Source organism: Nannospalax galili, unplaced genomic scaffold (assembly GCF_000622305.1).
Source record: "Nannospalax galili isolate Female #2095 unplaced genomic scaffold, S.galili_v1.0 scaffold1955, whole genome shotgun sequence".
NCBI lineage: Eukaryota > Metazoa > Chordata > Mammalia > Rodentia > Spalacidae > Nannospalax > Nannospalax galili.
In genome coordinates, this window is record NW_008336854.1 from 346,504 (window position 1) to 356,877 (window position 10,374).

Consider the following 10,374-nt stretch of genomic DNA (forward strand, 5'->3'; position numbering starts at 1 on the left):
CTGGGAAGAGCTAAGGACTCTATAGCGCACTGAGGACACTGGGGAAAAGGGGAGAGTCACCATCTTGGTGAACTGGGCACAAGAACAGCTGGCAGGCAGCTGTTGGGTGGCAGATCTCAAAGCTTAGCCAAGATGTAAAAACAGGGCCCACTGCGTGATCATGATTTTGTAAGTAACCCTTTACTTTTTGTCATAAACTAGACAAAAACACAAATAGAATGGAATGTATCCTGTCGATTTTGTCAGTCCGTGTTAGGACCGCATGGCTCTGGGATCCCAGGGAGCACTCACAGGTCTCCCAGGGAGGAGAATTTGGCACAACATGCCCAGCCCTAAGTATACATCTACAGTGGATCCTCAACACCTAAGCTTCAAGGAACATAGAGAAACATGGGGTAGAGAGAATACCAAAACATCCCTCAACTTTCACCAGCAAAGCTTCCTCATAGAACAGAGTGGGATGGCAGACAGAAGGCTACAACTCGCCAAGTTTTAGGGAGGAAGAGACTGCGAGTGTGTATCGCTGGATAGGATTCCTATATTAAACCTCACCCACCCAGGGCTCGGGAACCATTGTGGAAGAGGAAGCAGAAAGATTGCAAGAGCCAGGATTGGTCTGTGAACATAAGAAAAAGGAGGCTTTCAGGCCTCTGGGAACTTGCTTATATGAATTTGCAACAATAGTGATAGCATGCAGAAGACCCATGCTGACTCAATCAGACAAAAACCCAGAACAGAACTAGGGAAATGGGCAGCAAGCCCAAATCCTCGAAGATGGACTACTGGCAACTGATTACTGCTTGGTGAAGGAGAGCAGATCTTCTTTAAGGAAGTGACTCTAGATAGGCTGACTAGACTACAGTCAGTGAAACTGCACTGAGGGACTTTGGGTAGAAACACTTGACCAGATAGGACTTACCACGAATGACAGAATGCATGAAATCCAGTGGGAGGGGCCTATGGGAGGACATGGATGGGGGAGGGGGAGTCTAAATTTGATGAAGATCTATTGTATGAAATGCACAAAAACTCAGTAAATTTTTAATGTATTATTTTAGGCATATGAGTGTATTGCCTGCAGGTATTGTAAGTGTCATGCACTGCCACAGAGGTCTGAAGAGGGTGTTGGATCCCCTGGATATGGAGTTACAGACAGTTGTTAGCTGCCACATTGGTGCGGGGAACCAAACCCATGTCCTCTGCAAAACCAGTCAGTGCTCTTAACTATCTCTTCAGGCCCAATAAAAAACAATATTTTTGAATGAAATGATGGAGGGAAAATGGAAAAAGGAAGCAAAAATAATTAATATGCTGATAACTTTTTTAAAAGCTGTCAGTGGAATAAGTGACTAAGTAATTACACCCAAAATGTGACTAAAAGTAGTAACCCACTTATAATGGGAACACTTTTGCATAAACTTCATGTTATACCCACAATAACAACTTTATAATGTAGAGAGTTTTGCTCTTCCTCATGGATCAAAAATGTAAAACAAAGTTGTGGTGGTTTGAATGAAAATGTCCCCCATAGGCTCCAAGTATTTGGACATTTTGTCCCCACATGGTGGCGCTGTTTTGGGAGGTTTTAGAAGGTGTGTCTGTCCTGGAGGAAGCACTTCACTGGGGGTGGGCTTAGAGAGTTCTTAAGCCTTGCAGGAGATCCAGTTGCTCTCTTGTTTCCTGTACCTGCATGATGATGTGAGAGCTTACCTTCTGCTACTCCTGCTCCAGCTGCCTCCAATCACCTCCAGCCACCATGCCTCCCTGCCATGACAGACTGTAATTCCCCTGGAACCGTAAGCTCAAATAAACCCTTCCTTCTATAAATTGCTTGAGTCAGTGTTTCTATCACAGCAACAGAAAAGTGACTAATACGAAAGTATTCAATGCAGATTTCTGATGGTGATCTAAATGAAACTACTCTATGCTTAAAAAAAAAAAGAAATAGAAATGGATAAGAAAGGATACGAAATTTTGAAAATTTTAGTTAACAAAAGCAAAACTATCAGACAGGGAAAATGTGTTATCCTGTTAAAATATAACAGAACACATTGCATAATAAAGAGTCATGTTCATACTAAACAGTAAAAGTACAGGAACAGTCCAAGAAATTGTCATTGTGCAGGGCATGTTGTCAATGACTTATTAACTCAAAAAAAAAAAAGAAACTGATTTATTGTCAGATTTTATTTTGCTAAAACTCAATTAGGTGCTTTTCATCCTTCTAACAGAAAAGTAAGTTTCAGGTCAAATAAATGTCTAACTGAAAATTGAGATAAAATCAGTTTTTAAAATATCACTATTGCATAGAGGAAGTCATTGTTAACGTGAAAACAAGAGCGCAAACGACAAATGGAATAATGAACGCTTTGCTACATGAAGAATGTGTAAATGATATGAATATGTATGCAAAGAAAACAAGTACAAATAGTGGGATTTGCAACTAATTTGAGGCTTTAGAAGCTCAAAACTCAAGACATAACTGAAATTAAAACTGAATCATCAAGATGACAGAGTAAGAAGTTCCTAATCCCCGCCCCCCAAGCAGAGACATTGTTGCATGGGTTTTTAGTACAATGTCACATTTCCCACCCAGTTGTACAAGACCCAAAGACCAAGGTTCCCTGAAACTCACAGTCACCGAAGACTGACCTGGGACAATGGCTCCTTGTGTTGTCTCATACCAATGAAGACTAAGGATTCAGGCTCTCGTGGGAGGATGCAAAGTAGAAGCAAGCTTTATAATTAAGAATCACAGAAAAGTGGAGGCTGGAGGGATGGCTCAATGGTTGAGCACTGTCTGCTCTTGCAGAGGACCTGGGTTGAATTCCCAACACCCACATGGTAGCTGACAACCCTTTGTGACTCCAGGTCCAGGGGAATCTGACACCGTCTTCTGACCTCTGTGGGCACTGAATGACGCAGGTGTACTGACATATAGGCAAGCAATACACTCATACACATAAAATAAAATAATAAAACTTTTTTTTTAATTACAGAAGAGTGACAAATCAAGGAAAAGTTGTGAAGTCCAGCACGGCAGGAGTTCAGAGGCTCCTCAAAGACGGATGATTCAGCATGAAGGAAGCTACAACATTTAATTAGACTCTCAAGAGTGGAAGTCCATGAGGCACTCTGCTGAGGGAACAGACCCCGAGCTCTTGTTCTACTGTACATTTATTGTCTTAGCTTACATAACTGAAACAAAGACTGACCACTACCCAGTACAGACAGTTTTGTGAAAGATAGTCTTCCTCAAGACCTCTTTTTAAAGAAAAGTACTTGTTTGCTAAGATGTAAATTAGCTAAGCAGAACAGAACTTACCACTTGTGGTTAGAATACTTCTTTCTTGTCAAGTTTGGAGTCTGAGACACTGCATTCCTCTCATCTGCCTCAACACCCAGGCCTGTGCAGTTTTCACCATGTGGACATCCTGGGCCACAGGCTACACTGAGCACAGTCAAGCACATTTCCAACAGCACGGAAGTAAATCAGTTGTCCCTGATAAAAAGTGAAAGACACTCAAGAGAGAGAGAGAGAGGGGTTTCCAAAAGAGGAAAAAGCTATCAAATTCCCTTGTTTACTTGTTTCTTTTAATAGGGCTATGACAGAGACAAAACCTGAGGACTGTTACGAGATTGGTTAGTTCTCTGGGCTATCACGGGCTGAGCCGATAGAGGACCCACATGCTCTATGCCTGTCCCCCTGGCCCAGTCAGGGAGATGTTGAGTCCATCCATGCTCTGCCCACCCATTACAAGTGGCTTCCAATCCCCTCTGTCCATATCTGACTTGTGTTTTCTTACATGCTGAGCTTGACTGTCTGCTAGCTGTTAATCAATGGCTGGTGTTGCTACCTTCAATTTCACAGATGTCTCAAGTTATGTTAAATATAATAACCTTTGTTTTTAAATTTATATCATCAGCTTTACTGTTAGAGAGTTAATAGCTAATCTGCCTCAACACCCAGGCCTGTGCAGTTTTCACCATGTGGACATCCTGGGCCACAGGCTACACTGAGCACAGTCAAGCACATTTCCAACAGCACGGAAGTAAATCAGTTGTCCCTGATAAAAAGTGAAAGACACTCAAGAGAGAGAGAGAGAGGGGTTTCCAAAAGAGGAAAAAGCTATCAAATTCCCTTGTTTACTTGTTTCTTTTAATAGGGCTATGACAGAGACAAAACCTGAGGACTGTTACGAGATTGGTTAGTTCTCTGGGCTATCACGGGCTGAGCCGATAGAGGACCCACATGCTCTATGCCTGTCCCCCTGGCCCAGTCAGGGAGATGTTGAGTCCATCCATGCTCTGCCCACCCATTACAAGTGGCTTCCAATCCCCTCTGTCCATATCTGACTTGTGTTTTCTTACATGCTGAGCTTGACTGTCTGCTAGCTGTTAATCAATGGCTGGTGTTGCTACCTTCAATTTCACAGATGTCTCAAGTTATGTTAAATATAATAACCTTTGTTTTTAAATTTATATCATCAGCTTTACTGTTAGAGAGTTAATAGCTATTCCAGCCATCAAAATGGAGCTGCTCTTTCTTGGTTATCTCGTATTTTTACCTTCTTATCTACAGGATAAGGTGGATGCTTCTTGCTAGAAACCATTCTTATTACAATTTAGTGTTTTACAGTTAGAAGAACACATGAAAAGAAGAACACATGAAAATATGCCATACAGATTTTCCTCAAGGGTTTTGGGGTGTGGATTATCCCTCCTCCTATCTGGTTAGTTTGGTTATCTCAGTGTTCTGGACTTTGTCACTCTAACCTTTAATCGTCCTTGAAACTCCAGCCTCAGATCTCACAAAACATGTTAGCTTGCGGGTTTCACCAGGGACCCTTTTCTTTTACTGCTACAGAGAGCTAGTATTGCATCAACACCAACTCAACGACAATGAATACCTCAGTTCTCTTGGGATAAATCCAAGTATAAGTTAAGAAACTCACACAAGGTAGGGGAACATTATGGTAGCCAGAATAGAAAAACAAAAGCAAAACCTCATGGTCACCCCCACATCACAGTGTAGCAATTCAGAGGAAGTACTCAATCCCTTGTTTCATTCTGGAAAGAGACCAAAAAGACGAGAACATATCTCTGAGGCTTAGACTTTTCAGTGAGCCACCACAGGGACCAGCAGCAGTTCACCAGAACCTTTGCTCTGGCAGGAGACAGCGTCAAGATGGTTCCTGCGGACAAAATCAGCAGTTTTGTCGTTCTCTTCCCCAATGAAAAGGGTAACTGAATGCTTCCTCTCCATTGCTGCCCCTGAATATGGGCGTGAGCCTGAGCAGTTTGGGGTTCTTTGTTTACTAATATAAATGTGGCTATTTCATGTTCACCTGCTCTATGAGAATCTCTTAAATGATTTCTGGGCTTGCAGGGAGCAATTTAGAATTACATTTTGAAAACTGTAATACCCTACAAATCCTTTCCCCCAGAAATGTCAATTTTACTTCTTACACTAGCCTGAAGAAATACTAGCACAACATTTTTGGTATTTTACTGCAGGATTAAAGTATTTAAGTTTTAAAATAATTTTAGCATACCCCAAATTGGAAGGCAAATGAAATACAAAAGCAAGCATTCGCTCAACAGCGCAGTAATGGTTGTTCTGTGACCTTTCCTGGGCAAACATGAACAAACACCTCTTCCTATACCTAGAGCACTGACACAGACCAAAGAAATGATTCCACCCAAGTCTAGCTTCGTGAACCAGTGAGTTTATTGAGGTAACATACATGAGTAAGGGCGAGGGGTAACTTACAGGGGTGTGCAATACTCCAAGACAGCTGTATCACAAGAAAGCCCACCTCAGCATGGATGAAAGCTGTGTTCGTGGAGCTCCCTGCTCGACTTAGCTCCAGTAAAGAATCTCCTCCCTCCAGCATTTTATAACCTTGGGGAGGGGCTTCATGAGTTGTAACCTTTAGGAACTTTCCTAGACTCATAAGTTCTACTTACTTTTGCCCTTACTCTTTGATTCTTGAAAAGTTAATTGACTTCCAAGTCTCAAGAAGCGGCCCTCCAGGAGGCAGTGTCTCAATTACAGGAAAACAGCTGCACATGTCAATGATTTTAAAGGAAGTGTATAAAACCCATTGAAAGAAAATAGGGGACATGAATTAAACAGTATTTAGTACTGTGATATCATCTGAAATTTTCCTGTTATTCGCTGATCTACAAACACAAGCAATTCACATACTTAATAATGATCATTCTGGCTAAAGACACTACAAAAGATTTTAATTTTTTTCCAGCTTATCTTCTTCAATATTTTATCTGTCTTCAATATTTTTGCACCAAATTATTACCTTGATAATAATTTTAAAATAATCTAGGATAGAAAACAATCTTTCACGGAAAGCAAAACTCATATTTCATTTCTTCACATTCAACATTTAATCTAGCAGATGAGCATTAACAGTCTAATTTTCTAAGTTGGCATTAATAAATTTGCACTGAAAGTAATTGTGATTATTTTCCTTCAGTTTTGATGGATGTTGTCTTTTATCTCTCATAATAAAAAACAACAAGCAATCAAAAGTTCTGTTTCCAAGCTGCTTGGGTAATATCTGGAAAGACATGGATCCATTTTTACTTAGAAATGCTCTCCTTTGCTTCCTTTCTGCCTCTGGTGTAAATCCGCTCCCATCTCAAGGGCAGCTGAAAGGGACAGAGCACACCTTGATGGCTCCTATCCTCGCCTGCTGCGTACTGGCCTTCAGCCCCCATCTGTGTCTTGTTGCACTATAAACCACATACATGCCTGATATTACAACAACATATAAGTTACTGTCACTTTGTACAATTTTGCTTGCATTTTAATTACCCGTTGCCATCTGTCTACGAATTTAAAGTTGTTTAAGACTAGAATGTAATAAAAAAGAAGCATCTGTGTGCAGTGTATTTCTTCCCAATATCTTTCTTGACAAATCTATGGCATGTTAAAGATATTACAATTTGCTGCTTTTTACTGATTCCTGCATACCAACCCCATATATTTTGTTTATCATTCTCTACAGAAACCTTAGATTTCAAAAGGAAGGCTGTGTTGCAACTTCCCCCTGACTTATGGAAGACGGAGTAAGCTAGGCTACATTTCAATGGCATCAAGATAATGAATTCTCATTTTATTCATCAAGTCAAATGATTTGATGTAGCATCTTAGTCAAGTGCAGTTTTTCTAACACTATCAAGCTATGTTCATCAAATTACATGGAAAATGCATTATACATAGCTGGGCATGGTCACAGTGAGTTGCGTAGGGTTAAGTATTGAGGTGGAACAAAGAGAAGATTCGCAAAGTCAAAGACGTTTTTCCAAATACAGACTGTGTAGCTGCATGTCTAGTTCCCATTTATTTATCTTCCTTGTTCCCATTCCTCTAAGTAAAGTATGTGAGGGTCCTCTGACCCATAAATCTCTTAATAACTTGCCCAGGGAAATGTTGATCTTTCTTAGAAGCTGCCAAATTAGAACTTGTTTGCAATGATTAGTGGTTCCCTCTTTAAACCCTGGAGGGAAGGAATTGGAGAGCGAAGAGGATATGTTTTATTTTTTCTGATCTAAGCCAGAGCAATCACAGGAACACATTCAATGTGTTTGCTTAGCCTACACTATAACTTATTTAGTACTTAGAGTGCCTAAAGTATTAAAATCAGAGGATTCTCATAGACACTGAGATTTCTGACTATTCTTAAAATGTCAAGGAGCCAAGCACAATAGACTCAGCAATACAATGGTGGTCAAGCAAGATTTGATTAACACCTGTCATCCTTTGAAAGGACCAATTTGCCACCTTCTCCTCTGCTCTCTGTTGGCACCTCTGTTATCTCTCTGGCCACATTATATGCTGGATTTGTGCACCATCTGATAGAAGCCTTCTAGTGATCTCTTATAATGAAATCCTGGATGTATTTATAATGATGCATTTGGGCTGACCAGTAGTTATCTGAGAAAGTGTTACATGGTCAGTTCAAAAACACTTGGAGCTGGTTGGAAACATGAAAATAATAAAGAAGACAGAGGTTGTTGTTTTACATCAAAATTACCAAAAAATACAATTTTTGAAAGCTTAACAAAGCTTTCATAAAATGATCAATGTAATTTTAATGTAAAAAGATAGAGGACTGTAAAAATGACACATTTTTACCAATGTAAATAATAAAACATGCAAACTCATGCATGTTTTATTAAAATTGAATTGGTGATAACTTATTCATGTTGTTTCTCCGCAGTTGATTTTCTTCTTTTTCTCTGTAAAAAATGTAGTTTATCCTTCTCACGGGTACACATGAATAGGTTTACATATTTAAAGCACATATTTCTTTTCTAGTTCTTTCTGAGTAACTGGAATACTTGAAAACCCAACTAAGGAAAGTTTCAACTTTCCCAATTTCCTTTAATTGATCAGTTGGTATTCTCTCTTTCTCCCTCTTCCCCCTCCTCCTCCTCCTCCTCCTCCTCTTCCTCCTCCTTCTATCTTCTTCTTCTTCTTGTTCCTGCCCTACCCTCAGAATTTGTAACACTAAAGAAGTATGTGTAACCCTACGCAATTGCACCCAACAGTAAGTGACAAATGACACTTACTTAAAAAACATATTTAAGATTTAGGGGCTGGCTTAAGGGGTAAAAGCACTTACTGTACAAGCATAAGGGCCTGGGTATGGATCCCAAGAACCTATGGAAAATTTCAGGCATGGCCACAGGCACCTGTAACTCCACCATTGTGTGTTAGAAGCAGGTACAGAAGGTGTATCATTGGGGCCTGCTGGCTAGTCAGCCTAGCTGGAAGGGGGATTACTTAACAAAAAGTTCCAGGTTCAGTGAAAGACTTTGTCTCAAAAGAAAAAAATGCAGAGTGACAGAAGAAGGCACACAGCACACAAGGTCCTCTTCTAGCCTCCACATATGTACCGGTAGATAGATGAACACACACATACACATAGATACACAGATACACACACACACACACACACACACACACACACGTACACATACACACATGTTCTTTGGCTCTATCCTAAGCCTACTGAATGACCACCTCTGGGAACGACTGGGCATCTGCCTGAAGTATTCACTCTACTGAGTTTTGCAGCCTAAGTTCTAGCGTGCAATAGTTATTCAGCAACTTGGTCAGAGGCACCTGTCCTCAGTATTGAGGAAATATCAAAGACAGCAAGTAACTTCCTGTGGCAGAGATCAGAACTCACACAGCAGCAATTCATGGCAGAAGTCAGAATGCTGGCACAGTATTCAGACAAAAGCTTTCAACCCTCCCCAAATCACACATTTACTTTCCTCACTGATGCTCTCTCCACAGAAGTTGATAACCACTCAGTACAGAGATTACAGGGCTTTTGTGAAATTGTCAAACTGGCCTCTGGTAGACTCATGGTAACATCTTATTTTTATGGTTAGTATAAAATGTGTTTTCCTTCTGATCTAAAGGCACACTAATAAAGATTTTGGAAAACTCAGAAAATATCTAGAGGAACTTAAAAATCAGTCAATCATGACTTCTAAAAGTGTGTTCCTTCTTGGTTTTCTTTTAGTCTATAAAGGAAATTTTCTGTTTGTTTTGTAGTTACTATCATTATTAGTCAAAAAATAGACAATTACACAGCAATCTCACAGCCTAACTTTCTCAATGTCTCATTGATTCCTAGTCTATCAATAAATTATGTAAAATCAGGACATCAATAGCTCCAATTACATTTAAATAATTATACATGTTTCATACGGAGGCTTTTCCAAATTTCAGTTATTATAAACATTATAAATATTGTTGTAATTAACATACTTAGAAATAGATTGTGCACATTAATATATTTTAAAATCTAAATATATTGGGGCTGGAGAGACAGCTCAGTGGTTAAAAGTGAATAGTGCTTTTCAGAGGATCTGGGTTCAATTCCCAGCACTCATAGCTGGTGACTCACAACTACCTATAGCTCCAGCTCTAGGGGATCTTATAGCCGGTTCTGGCCTCGTCAGGCACCTGCACTCACATAGGCACATACTGACACAGACAACACACATATGAGCATAATTAAAATGAAATAAATCTTTAAATAAGAAAGAGGTTAAAGACATGGCTCAACTGGCTAAGACCATTAAATATTCTCTCCGGAGACCTGGGTTCAGTTCCTGGCACTCACGTGGTGGCTAGCAGTCATCCTTAACTTCAGTTCCACAGGATCTGACACCATCTTCTGATCTTCATGGGCATTCCATGCACAGGTGAACTTACATAAATATAGGTAAAACACTCATATACATAAAATAAATACATAAATAAAATTTAAAAATAAATAAACAATAAAAAATAATGAAACCAAGTATAGAAAAAGCTATAAGGAAACC